At 41.7% G+C, this 19,845-nt stretch overlaps 1 protein-coding gene across 3 annotated transcripts in view; it reads left to right on the plus strand.

The window, feature by feature from the left end:
* TUNAR (transmembrane neural differentiation associated intracellular calcium regulator) overlaps nucleotides 1–19,845 on the plus strand; it is a 178,250-nt gene that overhangs the window by 45,095 nt on the left and 113,310 nt on the right. The window contains exon 1 of one of the 3 annotated variants that reach the window (XM_075103840.1): nucleotides 13,693–13,781. The exons of the other annotated variants lie outside the window; for them this stretch is intronic. The gene's annotated coding sequence lies outside the window, so the exon portion shown is untranslated. Of the gene's footprint in view, nucleotides 1–13,692; nucleotides 13,782–19,845 lie in introns of those variants that run through there. 3 annotated transcript variants of the gene reach the window in all.

The raw sequence follows: 19,845 nt of genomic DNA on the forward strand, positions 1-19,845 counted from the left end.
AGGTCCTGGGGAGCTATAGGCCAGTCAGCCTCACCTCCATCCCCGGAAAGGTGATGGAGCAGTTATTTCTGGCTGTCATCTCCAGGAATGTAGAGGAAAAGAAGATTATCAGAAGTAATCAACATGGATTCACCAAAGGGAGATCGTGCTTGATGAACCTGATAGCCTTCTATGATGGTGTGACTGGCTGGGTCGACGAAGGGAGAGCAGTGGATGTTGTCTATCTCGACCTCAGCAAGGCATTCGACACTGTCTCCCACAGCCTTCTCATAGGCAAGCTAAGGAAGTGTGGGTTGGGTGAGTGGACAGTGAGGTGGATTGAGAACTGGCTCAACAACAGAAGTCAGAGGGTTGTGATCAATGGGGCAGAGTCTGGATGGAGGCCTGTCACTAGTGGTGTTCCCCAGGGGTCTGTGCTGGGTCCAGTCCTGTTTAATATATTCATCAATGACCTGGATGACGGGATAGAGTGTAACCTCAGCAAAGTTGCTGATGATCCTAAGCTGGGAGGAGTGGCTGATACACCACAAGGCTGCGCTGCCATCCAACGAGACCTGGACAGGCTGAAGAGCTGGGCCGAGGGGAACCTGATGAAATTCAACAAGAGTAAGTGCAAGGTCCTGCACTTTGGCAGGAACAACCCCGTGCACTGGTACAGGTTGAGGGCTGACCTGCTGGGAAGAGGCTCTGTTGAGAAGGACCTGGGAGTGCTGGTGGACAGCAAGCTGACCCTGAGCCAACAGTGTGCCCTTGTGGCCAAGCAGGCCAACGGTATCCTGGGCTGCATTAAAAGGAGTGCCCAGCAGGTCAAGGGAGGTTATCCTCCCCCTCTGTTCAGCCCTAGTGAGACCACATTTGGAGTACTGTGTCCAGTTTTGGGACCCCCAGTTTAAGAAGGATGTGGAACTCCTCGAGCAAATCCAGTGGAGAGCTACAAAGATGATCAGGGGACTGGAGCATCTCCCTTATGAGGAAAGGCTGAGACTTGGGTTTGTTTAGCCTGCAGAAGAGAAGACTGCAGGGGGATTTCATAAATACCTATAAATATATAAAAATATATATAAAGGGCGGGTGTCAGGACGATGGGACTAAGCTCTTTTCATTAGTGGCCAATGACAGGACAAAGGGCAATGGGCACAAATTGGAACATAGGAAGTTCTGCCTTAATATGAGAAAAAAACTTATTTACTGTGAGGGTGCCAGAGCAGTGGAACAGGCTTCCCATGGAGGTTGTGGAGTCTCCTTCCCTGGAGACATTCAAAACCTGCCTGGACGTGGTCCTGTGCCCCCTGCTGTAGGTCTGCCCGCTCAAGCAGGGGGGTTGGACAAGATGATCTATAGAGGTCCCTTCCAACCCCTACTATTCTCTGATTCTGTGATACTAAACAAGACTTGCCCCAACACTAAGCCCTGGGCAACCCTGCTTGTGACTGGCCACCAACTGGATATAGCTCTGTTCACCCCAGCTTTCTGGGCTTGGCCATCCAGCCAGTTTTTTACCCATTGAAGAGTACACCCGTCCAAGCCACGAGCCGCCAGCTTCTCTAGGCAGATTCTGTGGGAGACAGTGTCAAAGTCCAGATAAATAACATCCACAGCCTTTCCCTCATCCACTAGGCGGGTCACCCTGTCTTAGGAGACCAGGTTCGTCAGGCAGGCCCTGCCTTTCATGAAGCCATGCTGGCTGGGCCTGATCCCCTGGTTATCCTGTACATGCCTGGTGAGATCACTCAAGATGAATTGCTCTGTAATCTTTCCCAGTACCAAGGTCAGGCTGAGAGGCCTGTAGTTCCCCAGATATTCCTTCTGTCTCTTCTTGTAAATGGGTGTCACGTTGGCAAGCCTCTAGTTGTCAGATAACCACAGGGCCCTCTGATACTGCTCGAGGAGCAGAACCATATGCTACAATACAGGAGAATGGACTTGAAACATTTTTGGTATCAAATTTCCCTCATTTGACATGAAGATACACAATAAACACTAGAACTACTGGAAAAAAATGCAGTAGTTTACAAAACTTCCAACACCTCTTTTAATCACTGTGGTATCTTGTCTCTCTTTGCTGATGGATAAGCATGAAGCGGGGGCTAAATGAACTAAGTGGATGCTGTGGGATTTTGGAATCCTTAATGTTTATTTCAATTGCATTTTAAATGTGTAACCACATTAAAGCCTGGATTTAGCAATGCAAGGAAATCTGAAATTAAGCATGGCTTTAATAACCTCCTGGTGTTGAGCAATGCTTCCTAGAGTAGTTTGAATAAGTTCTGTAAAATTTTCCAAGACTTGTTTTTTTTAATTGCCTTGTAATGGGACATACAGAGTAGCAGAAACACTTAATAGAAAGGTGAGGAGAAACTAGTTCCCCCTGATCTACTCTTCTCACCTTTGGCTGAATCCACTGGCAGGAGGTGTCTGACAACAAAAAAAAACCCACAAAAGTTTGTCCTGGTGCATTCTTATATTTATTCTCCATGACACTCATGAGAGATTCCCTTTTACTGAAAAACTAAGATTAGGAGCTTCACAGCACAGGGGGTTTTGTGGCAAAGAGCAAGCTCTTCCTTATGCTACATTTGCCTAACATTGTCTGGCTGCACTGAAAGTGAAGTAGCTCAACGACCTCTTTGTGAATGCTGAAGAACTGCGGATGAATACAGGGGAGGAATTAACTTAAAATCAAATGGTGTGTCTATGTTGTCAGAGACTCTTCAATGCACAGAGAGTTTCCTACAGGGAAAGACTACATGGTCAGGAAAAGTAAATGAAGGAACTCGAGGCTGCTGATATGTAGCAGCTGTTTTACAGTTTTGCCTCTGAACCGCTGAGTTAGCTAGAGATTCTGATCCACAAAGAAATGTGTTATAGAAAGTGGGGTAGAAGACAACAGGACAAGAAGTATAACATGCTTTGGTCACGCAATGACAACAGCAGTGGCAACTGCTGTAGGGACTCAGTATACCTGTGTTTCAGTGATGCTCTTTGAGATGTCAAGCCTGACTGACTGCCTGTGTCTTCGTGGTGGTGTGCCCAAGTAGTCTTTGGGTGTGTTTTTTTTCTTCCTGTATTAATAAAGCTTAAAAAAGAGGGAGGGAAGCAAGGAGGAAAAAGAAAAATAAGCCCCCATATATGATTGTGTGGTGAAAGTTAAGGGCACATCCCACACCTTGCTACAGGAAATGTGGTCAGCATACTTAAAGTGGTGAAACAAAAGGTTTTCCCTTTGTTAAACCACAGTGCACATTGTAGCTGTGAAATGAAATTTATTCCTCACAAAGCTTATTTGAGAGCTGCACTCTGGACTTTGCATGCAATTCTTCCATAGCTGTCTTTGAGCTTAATAGTCTCTCAATGCAGCTGAACTAGGTGCCCTTAGACTTTCCTTTGCTCAGGTGTATCTTCAATATTGGAACAGCTGAGATATGAGTTTATGTATCTCTCTTTCTGTAAGCGAGGATGAACTAAAGGGAAGTCTGCTTCTGCTCCAACCTGTTCTACCTGTGCCAAGCTTGTCCCTGGTGGAAGTCAGTCTCCGAGTATCTTTGCATAACTGTTGTAAGCAGACAAGTGATGTTCAGAATAACTCTGAAGTCAGAATAATCTTTCTAACATGATTATTCAGTGCAATTGAACCAGACAGATTAGTTTCTTTTTTTATTACTCACTTGAATTTCTAAAGCTAGTTACTAAATGAGAAGTTGGTTTATTATCCTACAGATTCCTGATGGAAATAATTAGCTTTTCTCACCACTGAGAATCAATGCAATAAGCTATTCTTGAGACTTATCCTGCCAAAGATAGGTGTTTAAAAGTGTTCTTTCTGTGAGTAATTGTTTTCTGTGTTATCTGGAGAGAGAAGTAGATTTACATCCCAGAAACAATTGCAGTCTGCTAAAATTGGCCACTTTCACAAGAGCCAATTAATTTTTTCCCCTGTTTTCTACCTAAGAGTTCAATTTTGATATGGAAACTCTCTTGAGTTACAGTGGTATGGGGTCAAACTTATCAGAATATATTTTCTGGTCATTCATCATTGTGCTGTGTGGGTCTTGACTTCATTCTCCCCTGCCCACCTCGCAGACAGAACATGTCCGGCCTACTTATTTTCTTAGGCTTTGGGGTTTATTTTTGTTGTTTGTTTTTTGATTGTTTGTTATAGTTCTCACCAAATTTGGATGAAAGATCGTTAATCTTGCCTGATTTTCATCTCTGAGTAGGTTTTTTCCTGTGTCTGGAACTTCCCCTTAGGACTGCTGGTCCTACTCAAGGGTGGTGGGGTTTTGATGGTAACCTGGGCATTATGGCTTACATTTGAACAGAAGGCCAGCCTGCTGGAGGATGTTGGCTGATCCTCTGGATAATAATGCCTACTCCTGGTTTATAAAATAGGCCAGCTCTCGTGCTCATGACCAGTAATGTTGGGACCGTTCTCCCTGCAGGCTCCTTGGTTCCTTTGCCAACTGATCTAGGCTGCTGGGTCAATATCATAAATGCTTTGTTCAAAGGGAGATCATACTAACATTGGGCTAAATATAAAGTTTCTTTTGTGTCCCTAAACCTTTTAGATGTATAAGGCCTTTGTTTTATCTGCACATATGCTAACTTTGAATAGAATTGTTAATGCTGTATTGCTGCTTGGAGTTACAAAACTAAGTACAATAGAAGTTCAAATGGCTTAGTCATCTATTATGTACGAGTACAACTCAGAACACAAACAAGTTTCCAGGCTTGTTTCACAAGAGACCAAGGAGTGGTTAAAAACAGTAGAGAAGGAGAACAAAATTCATTTAGATTCTTAAACTCTAGATGAACCTATCTTGACAACCCCAGCAGAGGAAAAATGAAGCATTATCTTCAAGGATGTGGGGAGGCAGGTGAACTAAAGATGAAGTTGTTAAAATAGCTTTAATGAGGACGAGGTACTCTGTTAACAAAGTAATAAAGTGTCCTGCTCCTGTACTTGTAACTATGTGCCTTTGTCAGATACAATCCTTTAAAAAAAAAACACCAAATGAAGACACTAATGCCCACAAGTGTGAGTGCCAAATAATGATTTGTGTTTGAGTTTCTTTGGCACCTTTTCTGTTCTCAGTAAATATTTTTCTCCCGAAATGTTTGTCATGGCGGTTAATAATTTAAAGTTATTATATAGCTAAGGACTTCACTTAAGGCTGATGTTACATCAGGCAATGCAGCAATGTAGAATAGACAATGATGTCTACTGAGTTTACTCTCCAAAAAGCCAAGGCAGACTAATAAAAACAGGCAACAAATAGAAAAATGATACAAATGAATTTCTATTTGAAGCTCAGCATGTGCCAGGAAAAGAATAAAGTGGTCTTCTAAAGTACTTATTTCCTTCTTCAGTAACTGCTAAGGGGATAGCCTTCATATGTGCAGCAGCCAGTGATTTTCTTCTACATATAACTTAAGTAAAAATTGCAGGGATCTTTTCCATGCCTAAAACACCTTGCTTAAGTGTATGTTAAATGTAGTCAAAAGCTGTCTTGCATTCCCATTTAGAAATATTGACTAGGGGCTGTTTGGACTTGTTTTAAAGATTAACATCCTAGAATATTTGTGCTCAACAAGTTCAGAGGTCCTGAGTTCCAGTGAATTTGCTCTGCTCTTTGAAGGCGGATACAGCACTGACTTCAGTAGAGGAGGGAATGGCCCAAATAGACTAATAAATTGGGACAAGTGGATCACAAAACCAGTTCTTGATTTCATTTACCACAGTATGCCTGAAGCACATGTGGACAACAGTGAATTAATCTGGCCAGGCAGATTCCAGTGGCTGCATCAGTTTTTTTCTGCTTTTAATATAGATACTGCATCTGCAAAGAAAATGGTGAGGCTGACTGAATTTCAGTGGCTGAGGAGATCTGTATGTTTACAATCTCAGTGCAAAGATGAAGTTTATAGATCTGTAAAAGAACCTTCTGAAGGACCAAATAGTAGGAAAGGTGTATATTAACACTGGCATGGCTTATTATGGCTATAGATGGGGAAGGCTTCCCATTTCAGCTATAAAGCTGGCAGATGACAATCCAATGATATATTGTATGGGATGGGTGGAATTTGGGTTCACTTTTATATAAGTGCAAATACAGTCAGTATACAGAAGAGATTTTGATGGAACTGTTCTGAAGGGATGTGTATTTATAATAAATGAGCTATATCTGTAAGCTATATGTTTCTTGCTCAGGTGTGGGCCGAATTCTTTTGGTGCCCATTAGACCCTACTGAATTGGCTCGTGATGTGCAGTCCAGTGAACTATGTGGCATTAGAAGTCTAGGAAATTATGGGAAAATTTAATCTAAGAAAATATCTACTGTAGAATGGAATTATTAAATGACATTCTGGTCAGGCTCCAAGGTATGGTGGAATATACTTGTGCAAAAAGATGGCTGATGTGTCCACACCATCTCCCACAACCAAAATCTTTGAATTCTATACTTGCACTTCCCTGACTGCAATATACTTTATCCATTCTAACATATGTTCTTGTAGAAACATTCTAGGCAAAACCAAAGAGCCATTATGCAGCTGAATGAACTTGCCTAGACAAGTAAGGAAGAACAGAAGAGGCCAGTTATTAGTTGGGAAATTTTCACTTACAAAGTGGAACCATGGACTTGCAAATATGTGTTTGAGAGTATTTTTATCTTCTCCCTGTTCTTACTAAACTACTAAGGTCTAAGGTATGTGTCGGCCTTGTTCTTCCTCAGCTGTTATCTCCTGTAGTAAGTACTGTCTACACCTTTTTGAAGATGTAACAGCTAAGCAGGTAGGCAAATCCATAGTAAAATATTTTATTTTTATTTAGAAACAAATTAGCGATTTAACTGTTAATTGAAAAGGTCACTTTTGATTATAAGTTGTTTCTGTCAGTTTAATAGAGGGCTATATTCACTGGTTCATGATATATTAGTGGATGTAGATTGCCCGGGATGCTCCACCCATGCGTTATATATACTTACCCACTTCTTCCCTATTGCATAAACTGTTCATATCTGTGGTGAATAATCAAGAACCTGGCAGCTACTAAACCCCGATTGATTTGTTTTATGTTATGGTAGCTACAAGAGTGATATTCAGTGCACTGACCTTGGTCTGTGATCCCAGTATCTGATCTTTGACAAGAACAAGCTGGCCTTTTATCATTATGCCAGCTCTTGTGTAACAGTCCCCTCATCTCCAGCAGATCTCTGCTTCTAACTTATGTCTTCATATACCTCTGGTGTTTACTGAGCAATCAAGTGTCATCTTCTCAAATATTTTCACAATTTTTTTTCGTTATTTATGTTCTCTGAGGGCCTTTATAGAGGAAATGTGGAAATGCTCTGGATCAACCATATTTGTTTTATACTGCCTCAAATTCCATTTTATATATAGGTCTATTGTTACACAGAGGTCTATTGTTGGTACACATGCTGTTTTAGCTAGTCTCCTGAATTTTTCATGAAGTGCAAAGTTAAGTTTCAAGGCCTTATTTTAAGGCATGAAGAGACCCAGTGAGTCAAATAAACTGAGTCACCTGTTGAATACATCCAGCTCTCAAAAATATGACCATTTTGCTGGTGCTGGACTTGTCATGGTACAAATCTAACTGGGTGAATTGATATGGTATGTCTTAAATTGCTTTTCTTCTAAAGAATATTGCTCTGGGGTTTTTATGCATGTCTGATCTCATCAGGTCCAGGGGATATGTAAGTACCTCAGCTGTTAGGCCACTTACAACACTATTTGTTGATTTCTAGTAGAAGTAAGTGGAGTATCAAGTTTGAATATATCCACTGTGGCAGAGGGTTCTATCTTTAAATCTGTATTTCAATGCTATTACAACAATAAAATTGTTAGGAAAAAAAGAGCTATAAACTTTCACTAACCCAGAAATGTCATAGACTAATAGTTTGTTTTCAAGTATCTAAATAAATAACAATGCACAAATCCTGAAGGGTTTAGGGATCAGAGATTATTAATATTTAGTCCTATTGTGTAATGCATATGATTAAAAGAACATAAACATACAGTCAAGTGATTAGGTAAAGACGGAAATTACAGTCCAACCCATGGTTCTAAAATCCTTTCTTGAAAATGCAAAATTTTCATGCTATCCCTGGCCAGGTAGAAATTTTTAAAATTAGTATTACATTTTCTAGATTGTGAAAGGAAGGAACAGACACTGTAAATCTTGCTCAGGGTCATTAATGAAGCAAACATTAGAACTTGGAAGTTCCTACTTCTCATTTCTGTGTTTACAGTATGAAAATATCAACATCAAGTGAGCTTTGTGTTCGGTTTCATTTTCTTCAGAACCTTATCCAATTCCCTCTTTCTTATCTCCAGTTAATTTGGGTTTTTTGTAGATAAGAGGATCTGTTCTCAGACTATCTTTCTTTCCTGCTAATAGGATATTGGTTAGATGCTGTCTCTGATATTGCCCTGCTTTCACACTTGACACTTTCTTCCACAGTGGCAACGAGTGGCAACGCAGAACATGTGTCAGTTAAATAAGACTTCCAGTTCTTGCCTGGTTATCGCTCTGATCAGATTTTGATGGAGAGGCCATTAGCAATCGGCTTCACAGTCTCCAGATGTATCTGTACTCTCCTTGACCTGTGAATCTAGGACATCTCTGAAATATTTATCTAGCTTCAGTAAGAAAGCTTACATAGATATCGTTCTTTTAATATATCCTTATTGCAAGCTCTAAAAAATATCCTGAAAATATGTGTGATCAGCTATGAAACATTCTCCCAGAATAAGGTCATTTATGTGTAAGGTAAAGAATATTAAAAAGGAAAAATTCAGTGACCAATATACATATTTTGAGATGTGTTGGGAATTTTTAGGAGCTATATTGACTGTGTATTCCAGTAGGCTTGCTGCTATAAGCTAGGTTAAGCTAGAGAGGCAGAATCACTGGTGCTCACACTGATTCCTTCCTTCCTTTTATATTTATTTTTTTAAGAAACGTTTATGCTACTTTATCTGGATTGCTAAAGGTGTTTTCTAAGGTGAGGAAGTCAGCTAATGATGTTGGAATGGGAGGCCATTTTCCCAGATGCCTTAATGTGAGGCTTACTCTGAATTTTCTCAGGCTATTAACAGAAGTCTACTCTCCACATACGATGTTCCAGCATAATCAACCGTGATGTAAGTGGCTGGTGGTGGTGGTGGCTCCAGGTTACCTCGAAAATGCTGAAGTTGGAACTGAAATTTCCAAGAGACTTTCCTTAGGTTTTGGCATTTACACAGTGTTTCTTCTCAAGCAATATAAACTTTCAGGACTCCTTGGACGGAAAAGTCATAGAAGGTTTGAATGGTAAAAGAGGTAAAGGAGTGATGACTGGGCTGTCAGTGGACTGGAAATGGCACCATCACTATCAACAACATCAAATGAAAATTAGTATCTTGACTTTTAGAGGTCTCCAAAACTGAGATTGATTTCATTCAAATTTTACATTCTTCTGTTAAGATAGTCACCTATACTCCTAGAGTTGGTGGAGAAATTTGACTGATCCTGATAAAAGCTGTGAAATGTTCCTGAAGAAGCTTATCATTCAGAGTTTAGTTTTGGGGATACCTATGCCTCTAAACTATGTGGAATGTATCATGCCCCAAATTTCAGTCAAATGTCAGTCAAACTCAATCCTGAACTTCTATATGAGGTACTATTATACTGAGGGATGGTGGGGATTTACTCTAAGACTCACGTTCTTTGCAGCACCGTGGGTTGGAGGGCATGCTTAGAGTGGATGGTGGAGAGTAGTGGTGGTTTGTGTAGCCCCTCCATTCTGTGATGGCCATCTGCCAAACCTGATGGCCAGAGTGCTCCCTGCCAGGCAGTACAATGATGCATCTGTTAATCACCTGACTGAAACCTGGTGATGGTCAGGCACAGTGGAGTGAATCATGGTGAAAGTCAGACAGGTACACAAAGGTGAAAAAAACCAAGTAATTGGGAAGTTTTAAAACAATCATTTGACTGATTGCAGCTTAAGTTGTAAAGCTGCAGATGCTTTTGAAGGGAATTAAAGAAGCTGGGAAAGGGAAAATATTAAATTACCAGTATGAGGAATGATTACGTTAATACCTTGCTGTGCTTTCAAGCATAGCCTGTGGGAACTAGATGTTTACAGAGTCCTGAGCAAGCTCTTTCTCAGCTAGGTACTTATATAATAGCAATAAAAAGAAGTCAACACAACTATCTTCCCTGAGCCAAAGCTTCTCAGTGCTTCTTAAACAGAACAGATGAAGAAGTTTCCATGGGGACTTGAACTGAGGAAGCTAAAGGGGTGGAGGGCAGGAAAGGAGAATATCTTTATTGCTTGAGAGATTTGCTCCAATACTTGTTCTTTTGACTGAATGTTCCCACCTCAGTTATCATAAAAATTTCTGTTAATTTTCCCCATTTCTTTTAGCTGCTTTGGTGAAATTCTTCTCTCTAGCTTCCTGGACTTTAATAAAGCCTTTGACACTGTCTCCCACAGAATCCTCCTAGAGAAGCTGGCAGTTCATGGCTTGGACGGGTGTACTCTTCAATGGGTAAAAAACTGGCTGGATGGCCAAGCCCAGAAAGCTGGGGTGAACAGAGCTATATCCAGTTGGTGGCCAGTCACAAGCAGGGTTCCCCAGGGCTTAGTGTTGGGGCAAGTCTTGTTTAGTATCTTTATCAATGATCTGGATGAGGGTATCGAGTGCACCCTCAGTAAGTTTGTGGATGGCACCAAGCTGGGCAGGAGTGTCAATCTGCTTGAGGGTAGGAAGGTTCTGTAGAGGGCCCTGGATGGGCTGGATTGATGGGCCGAGGCCAGCTGTATGAGGGTTAATAAGGTGAAGTGCTGGGTCCTGCACTTGGGTCACAACAACCCCATGCAACGCTACAGGCTTGGGGAGGAGTGGCTGGAGAGCTGCCTGGAGGAAAAGGGCCTGGGGGTGTTGGTTGACAGCCAGCTGAACATGAGCCAGCAGTGTGCCCCGGTGGCCAAGAAGGCCAGCAGCATCCTGGCTTGTATCAGGAGTAGTGTGGCCAGCAGGAGCAGGGAAGTGATCGTGCCCCTGTACTCGGCACTGGTGAGGCTGCACCTTGAATATTGTGTTCAGATTTGGGCCCCTCAGTACAGGAAGGACATTGAGGTGCTGGAGCGTGTCCAGAGAAAGGCAACAAAGCTGGTGAAGTGTCTGGAGAGCAGGTCTTATGAGGAGCGGCTGAGGAAACCGGGGTTGTTTATCCTGGAGAAGAGGAGGCTGAGGGGAGACCTTATCGCTCTCTACAACTGCCTGAAAGGAGGTTGTAGTGAGGTGGGTGTTGGTCTCTTCTCCCAGGTCACTAACAGTAGAACAAGAGGAAACAGCTTCAAGCTGCATCAGGGGAGGTTTAGATTGGCTATTAGGAAGAATTTCTTTACTGAGAGAGTGGTCAGGCCCTGGAACAGGCTGCCCAGAGAGGTGGTGCAGTTGCCATCCCTGGAGGTATTTATAAAATGTGTAGTCGTGGCACTTCAGGGGATGGTTTAGGAGACATGGTAGTGTTGGTTTGACAGTTGGACTTGATGGTCCTAGACGTCTTTTCCAACCTTAATGATTCTATGATTCTATAATTCTATATATGTACTGTAAGCCCCATCTTAGCTGATCACCCAAAGGTTTCTGCAGAGACCATGGAAACAGGCACTTAGCTGTTGTACTTTGCACATCTGCCTCAAGGTGAGATGAGCTGTGTCATAGCACTACCTGTTTCCCATCCTTGACTGTTGGGGGAGCCCAGATATCCATCATTCAAGTCCCATTCAGAAGTCTTTCAGACTCTAGTTGGATAGCTTAGTAATTTGGCCCAGAGTAGTCCTTTTAAGTACGTGTATATCTATGATAAAACAATGTCATAGGCTAATGTTTTGCAACATTTCATTTAACTTCTTTTCATTTCCATGTCTAATCTAGGGTGTAGATTCCTATTTTTATTGAGTTTCATGAAGGCCTTTTGGTGTGCTAATAAATAGCTCCAATTCCTGCTAGGCACAAACTTGCTTTTTCCACACAGCTTTAAAGTCGCTTCTGGAGGCATGGCAATATGCAGTGGTGTGTCATATTGCCACTTCTTTAGATCAAATACCTTCCCTTTTTAGGCAAAAGGCTGCATTTTGGATGCCTATAGGAGCTATGCTGGTGTTACAAGTGACCCTGAGCAGCTGGTGGGAGATGTTTCGGCAGAAGCTTTGCTCAACCGTTGCAGCTCTGGGCTGGGGATGTTGAGTCCAGATAGAATCGCAACCATTCAGCTGCCAAATTCAAATAAGCCTTTAGTGATCAAGTGTAAAATGGTTTGGAAACTGAAAGTTTTGGCAATTTTTCCTGGAAACAGGAAAATTCAGTACCCATCCAAAACTAAACTCCCTCTAAAATGTGATCAGAATATTTTTTCTTTTTTAATTGATAAAGCAGAACTTCTGAATCTGTCACCTTGAAGGAGTTCTGTTTTGCTTTGTTTTCTTTTGTTTTTTTTAACATGGACAACAAAACAGTTATATGATTTTGCTGGGAATTTTCCAAAAGTCAGCTTGAGGCAGACACCCATTGGGAAATTTCCATGTCCCAAATAGACTCACAAAGCAGGTTCTACAAAGGGACATTTTGAGATAGAGGCAGCACAACAAGCACTGCCTATACTGTGGTGATGCTGCCTCTGGAGATGCATGGATCATCTATTAAAAGTTTTCGTAGATTGAATGAGAGCCATGCTTGAGTTTAATTCTGCAAGATGCAGTTTCACACCCAAGAAATAGGGCTTTTAGGTCCTTTAGGACTCACCGCTGGGTACCTGTGTGCCCTGTGTAAATGCTAGGCTCTCCTACTGGGATCTTCCAAAACAATCCTGATCTTTTAAAAATGCACAAGCTCTAAATACAGACACACAGGAACACTCCTAAAAGAATGATCTTTAGCAGATCCTGAGGCAGCTGGTGTTTATAAATGTTTTATGTATCTCAGTGCACTGACATTGACTAGACCATTTTGTGCCACATGAAGCCGGATGTGAAAACTAGTCATGTAATGCAGCTACATTGCCATCCTGGGTTAGACAGACGGGCATCCCAGTGCCGCGATGATAGTGTGGATTGCACCCATGGGTGTGCAGGGCCTAACACAGAGGAGCTGCCCTGGGCTTGCAATGGGATCTGGGAAGCCAAAGAATCTTGACCGTGTGCCTGCTGAGATGCTTCCTTTTGCTGCAATGATGTTTGGTGTGTGTGTGTGATAACGTGTCTAGTGGGTCTGTGTTTACATAGACCCTGCAGACAGTTGGCCCAGTGTAAGAGGATTTGTGAATGCCAGTGATGTTAATGAAGTTTTGGAGACATGATGAAGCTCTTCTGTTAGGCTGGAGTGGGAGTCTTCCCGTTGGGACAGTATTTCGAGGACAAGACAAACACTTGGTCTGAACATGCAGTGCAGGGTTCAGTGTAGTCAAAACCTGAGATTTCTCAGTGTCTCTTTAAGGGAGCATGCTTACAAATAAGGAAAAGGGAGACCTTGTCTCCAGGGCCTGTCTCTTATCCCTTCTCTGTCATAAAACACATTTCTTGAAGCAAAATATATGCATTATAAATGTCTTCTGGCTGTATTACTTTACTTTTTTTTTTCTTCTTTGTGTACAGTTGTACCTATTTCCTACACTCAGGGGACAATGATCTGCCTGAAAATTACTTGGCCGCTCAGGGGAGTCAGTCAGACTGTCTGGTGGGGAAATGATGACAATGTCTGGAAGGAATGGGTATGTTTTTCTATCTATATAATTACCAAATCTAGCTTTTAACAGAAATAGCAAGTAACAGCTTAAGCCGAGATCTGCCTTCCTGATCACGAAGTGCAAGTCCAAGCACTGTGCCTGCTCTTGGGCATGGGCTGGCCCCGCCAGCAGCCACCCACTGTGTGCTGGCATAGAAACTCCAGGCATTTCTGGTGATGCTGTGTGCTTGGGAGCTGTGCTCCAGTGGTACCCAAGGCTGTGCTTACTGATCATTGGTGCTTAGTCTCAAAGGATGTCTCAGGGGCCTCCCTTTCATTCAGCACAGTGTCAGCATGACCAGTGTCTGGTAACTTCAGAAGTGCTCCAAAGTAATTTATGCATTGATTCTCCACCTTCTCACTGTTTCATTTTAAATTTTGCCAGTATTATTTTCTTGGTTTGGTTTCATTTTCTTGTATTTACTTTTTTTTCTTCTTTTTAAAAATTTTTTCTTTTTCCTTACCCCAGACCAAATCAGTCTTTATCTACCGTTTGGCTGATTTCAGGGTGGCACTGGCACCTGAATATAAACAATGTCACATGTCCTGGAGGCAGTTTTGTGGTATATGTTACCCCATTAAACAGTCTACAATAAGACTCGAAATTTTAAAAAGGCAATTGTAACTTGAAGCAAATATCAGCCTAATTATTTGTGATAACTTCTGTCATGTATTTAAGGCAAGCCCCTGGAATAAGACCACTTTTTCCTTTCTCCTCATACTGTTCTTTTGATATCCTTGACCCTTGTAGTCAGAATCAATGCACTGAAATCCTATGAAAAACATGGAAAGAAACATATACTTAATGATTCATGCTATGGCTGAGATTCTTCTGTCGATTGACTTTTAAAAATCTTTTCCTCTAGGCTGACAGGAGCTAAAAATAACTCACGTTTTATAGTAAATCTCACCTGTACAGGTTTGTATCCATCCACACGCTGAGGCTTCAGTCTGAAGTGGTAGTTTTTTGGAAGCCTTTTATAAAGAAAAGGAGACCATGCAGTTTTATTGCCACTACCCCATGAAGCGTGGTTCTGTCAGAGCCTTTTATTGGGAGTCTACAAGTACAGCGTTACAAATGAGTTTGCTGGCAGGGAGCTGACACCTCACTGGCGAAAGCAGAAGCTAGTTGTATAATTCAAAACATCGACGTCTGGCCTTCTGGGATTTCTACCCGAAGAAAGACGCTGTCTGAAAAGGGCTTGTGGCAGATAATGGTGGGGCATGCAGAATGTCAAACCCTGCATGGCGAGCAAAGCTCAGTAAACACTCACTTCATCAGAGCAACAAGGCCTCCGCATCGTGCTTGGAAGTTTTACCCTAATAAGCTGTGCTTTTCAGCAAGGACTTGCTAATTGTTAAAAGTCAGCAGAGAGAGCTTGCCATCTGGGGATGGGAAATGGCATAACTGCATCCATGTAATGGTCTGCCTGTGCTGGTAAGCCTTGCTCAAAATCAGGGCTTGATAGCTCAGAAGAGCACCGTGGGGCTGCAGCTGTGGTGATCCAATCCTCCACTGGCTCAGGTGCCTGTGTGCCAGCTTCCCTAGCCCTGCAATTGCCTTGCCCGCTCTTGCCAGCGCAGACGTGCCCTTAGTCCCCTCTTGTGTTAGTGGGATGGTGCCAAGTCCTGCACAGGGTTAGGGGGTTGAGCGAGTAATTAATTTTTCAGTTCACTGGCGGTTGTGAAAAAGTGTATATGTGTAAGGGTGATGGAACATTTGAATTTGGATGGGAACTTTGAGAAAGGGGCTTTATTGTTTTCAAAATGGAAGGACATGCTGAAATGAGCAGTAGTTGTAGCAGAGAAGTTTGAATATCTCAAAATGAAATGTGTTGACTCTTAAAATGACTATGACTTATTTTTAAGGACTTTAAGGAGACAAATTGAATGTAAAGGTTCTGGGGATGTTACTAAATTTATGCTTTTGGTGGGGAAAATATGTGCGTGAAAAATATCACCCAGCTCTGATGTGGAACTGTAAGAAGAAAGGAAAATATAAGCATTAGAGGTGAAATGGAATGACTGTCTTTCTGGTACATGATAAAGACATAGGAAGGGGAAAAATGAAGGCCAGGCAGCCTAAGTGAAAACAGTAGTGTCAGGTGTGGGCTAACTGTTCATAGCAATAAATGCAAAAAAAGAAAACAGTTATTCTAATTTTCCTTTTCACCCACTTCTTTTTACCCACTAAACAAGCAACTGTGGGGTAAACTCTTTGTCCTAGAAAGGGTATTCTAATGCCCACACAGAACAGGCAGGCTTCCTTGTTTCAAAGATTCATCAAAATAATTAAAACTGAATAAAAAACCTTGGCTGGGCATTAGCTAGCAGTTCCTGAGGAAAGCTGACTAAGTAGTCCAGTATGCTGGACCCATGTGCTACTACACCTCGGCTCTGTTAAACTGTTGTCACTGGCAAGCAACAACCTTGGCAAAGTAATTCCTGTCTGCTTGGAGCCAGACCGTGGAGGAAGGTTTCCACATGTGGCGCTTGGGCTCCCGTGCAGCTGGAGGCAGGCACTGATGGCTAGCATCAGATTGAATTTTGCCATTGTTTTTTTCTCACTAATAAAGAGCATGTGGATCTGGGGAGAATACGACAGCATCAAGTGATAACTTTCTTTCCAGTAGGAAGTTGCTTCATTCTAAGACTGAGTTTCTTTTTTAAGTTAGTGGTTTTCTTAATTTTTTTTTCCCCCAAAGGCTACCCTGAGCCACCATTTTTCTAGAGATTTTAAAGGCATTATGGGTATCCGAAAGGACCAGAATGAAAATGGTTTGGCAGAGTCACTTTGGATGGGAAGGAACATAAGCCATGCTTTAAAATCTGTATTTATTTTTAAAGTCTTCCAAAGGTACCTTTATTTTTTTTATGTTCAGAGACTTCTGGGTACGATGTATTTGTGTGTTTCTACATTTCTATGAGCTGAACAGTATGTGCAAAGCAAGCCTGAGTGTGGCACACCACTGACTGAATAGCAATGTCTGCATAATTCTCCTTGTGCATGAGGCGGGGATTTCTCATTTCATATATCAGTAGAAACTTGCTGCTGCAAATGTGCAAATACAGATAACAATATCCCACCTTTAATGTTCATTAGCACAAGAATTTAGAAAATTCCTTCCCAGCCTAGGCTGTGTGAGGTGCAAAGTGTTTCAAGCCATTACATTCATGATGGGAGCAGCTCGGATAAAAAGAAGGTCCTTGCTTAAACCAGCTTTCACATTATTGTTTGTAGACAGACAACAGCCTAAATACCCTCTGTGGCAGTTCTGCCTTCAACGAGGATTCTGGGCTGGGATTTGAGCAAGGGATTTGTTTTTATTGATTGAATAAACTAGGCCCTCATTAGCATCACTTTGAAATTTAAAGAAGCTAATATTGCAGAAAGCAAGAGCTGCTTTTATTCACAGTCCACTTTAGATGACAGCACATGCCATATGGTGGCCAACATTGATCACCTGCTCCTTCCCTGATTCCTGGAGCCTTGTGTTGTTTTACATTGTTATAGCTGTATTGAACTGCATGCTTCTGCCCCAGTCCTGGCACTTCTTATCGGCAGGTGGCATTTGGCAGACTTTTTGTTTCTTGTAGCAGCTATCTATTACGTGCTTTTTCGTATTGCCAGATGAGCTGTTCCAAGACAGGGACTTTTGTCTGCTTCTTGGAAAAGGTCACAGTGTTCTTTTGTTGTTTGCCTCTTTGCGGGATGGGTACAGGTCAGAAGCAGTCTGGTCTTCTAGATGATCTCAGTTCAAATCAAGTTTATTTTTGCATAGTGAAAATGTTTGGGTTTGGTTTTCTTTTTAAATTGAGATAAATGATCAGTCCTAATACTTTATACTTTAAGCTGAGTCCCTTTCTATCAGACTGTCCTCTGCCACTGCTTGGCATCAAGGCATCCCTTAATTTCTTTCTAGCTTTCTCTGACTTGAGCACCAACAGGTCCTGCCACAGTCCAGCTTCACAATAGCTCTCTTCTGGGGCAGTGGTAGCTTCCAAAACATGGTATTGTAGCCAGGCTTTTTTTGTAAGCATCCTTTAACTATTTCTCCTTCCTCTGGCAATGGTTGCTGCTCTGTGTTCTAGTTCTGAGTGAATTAGTTTGCCACACTGGTTTGACTTCTATGAGCTGTCTCTCCCCCGAAACATCAGTGTGTTTCTCTCCTAACAATCCAGTTCTGCATTGGTCACTTCATCTCATACCAACCAAGATTTCCATTCGGGTCCTCTGGCTTATGATAAATAGGGAATAGGGGAGGAATCAGAACGGGTTAATTCATGCTGTATGATGTGTGATTGGCCCCTTCTGGGACTACTTTAGCAGGACTGCTGATTCCTTTCTGCCCGTTGTGCTAGGGAGATCATACACCTCAAGGTGTGAAAAGCCATGGTCTGTGTCCTTTTGCATGGGTCAGCCTGAAAAACTCTGCAGGAAGGGGCCGTGGAGGGGATGCAGTTCCTTCCAGTGGGAACCAGCAAATGCGATTATGCCCTAGTGAATACCTGGGGCTGATAGGACTGCAACGCTTTGCTTTTGTGTTTGCTCCTTGGGTTTTCTGACTGCTTCTGAAAACTAATATAATTTATATTTACTCAGCTGTACAGAGTTATCTTCTGTGCTATGCCTCTTCCCTATTGTATCTTTATGTGGGAGAACACTGATATTTTTGTCCCATCTATACAATCATGAGATTAAATGACAGCTTCATCTTGGAGCTTTCTGCATTTTTAAGGGTTATGTTCTTAAGAAACCAGTAGTGGTCCTATATTTGATTACCAGTCAAAATGGATCTCAACTAATGAAAATGAGTGCTTTTAAGTAAATTCATTATTTTTTTTTATTTTCCCCAAAACTATGAGAGCACTTCAGCTATTTTTTTAAGTGCATTTGGAACTTAAAGTCCAACCTGTTTCTCTTATCTCATGAAAGTGCACTGTTCAGAATCCTTAATTTGACGTTTTAAGAAGACCTGTTTTACCTACTTTCTTAATTTAAAAGGGGAGATACCATACTGGGGAGGTGTGCAAACAGTAGTCTGGAGAATTACAGATTTCTCTAGTGCTTGCATTTTGGACAAGGTGTTTTGAGCTTCAGTTTCCATCATCTATGATCAGAGTTAATATTTACTTTATTAAGAAACCTTAACTTTAGAATCTCAAATCCCTATTATGTTATTGCTTATTGTAAATCAAGTTAATGCACTTAAAAGGACTCATATGCATGCAAGAGATTACAAAAGGACTGCTCACATGGTCCAGATGAAATACATTAACAATATATCTACTTTTCCCAGTAGTGTGGTAGAATGCAGAGGTGTTTGCAGGATTAGTACTTCATAATGGAAAAGTACACAGCTTTATATTCTTATGGCAAGAAAGTTTTCACTCTGCTGTACGTGATACACCTTAGAAGGACACCAGACACTTTGAAAGTCTGTTAAAAGTTAAATGGCTAAAGGGAATGGCAAGAGAATGCATTATTATTACTTGGAAAAGAGCCATCAGCTCACATGATGCCTTGCAATTAGCAAGAAAAGCCAAACTCCTGCCCTTGAGAGAATGTAAGGTGGGACATCAGTTCATACTGAGGAGAGAAGAGATGACTTCTGTTAGGAAGGCAGGCAGAAGGCTGCCTCACAACAAAAATGAGCTTTAAAGATTTCAGGAAAAGGGGTTATGTATCAAGGATAAGAAAAGATGGAATAGGTTTTGATTGTACGAAGGAAGATCTAAGTTCTTTCTAAGGTTGACCTCCTTCTAATGCAAGGGTAGTGAAGTAGGTGGCTAAGTACAGCACAGTCTCCATCTCTGGGGAATTTTAGGTACAAGGTAGACAAACTTTTGTTAGTTTTAATATAAAAGGTGGGTTATATCCTGCCATTGTGGGTGCTTGGCCACCTCTTGAGGTCTTTGCCTGCCAACTTTTTATGATCTTATGAATTGTAAGTGCTTGCTTCATGCATGCTTCTTCTTGCTTTAATCATCTCTGATTCTATGAAGATTTTGTGCTGTTTCTCTTTGCAGTGCTAGACACAGCTTTCAGA

This window comes from Phalacrocorax aristotelis, chromosome 9 (genome assembly GCF_949628215.1).
Source record: "Phalacrocorax aristotelis chromosome 9, bGulAri2.1, whole genome shotgun sequence".
Lineage (NCBI taxonomy): Eukaryota > Metazoa > Chordata > Aves > Suliformes > Phalacrocoracidae > Phalacrocorax > Phalacrocorax aristotelis.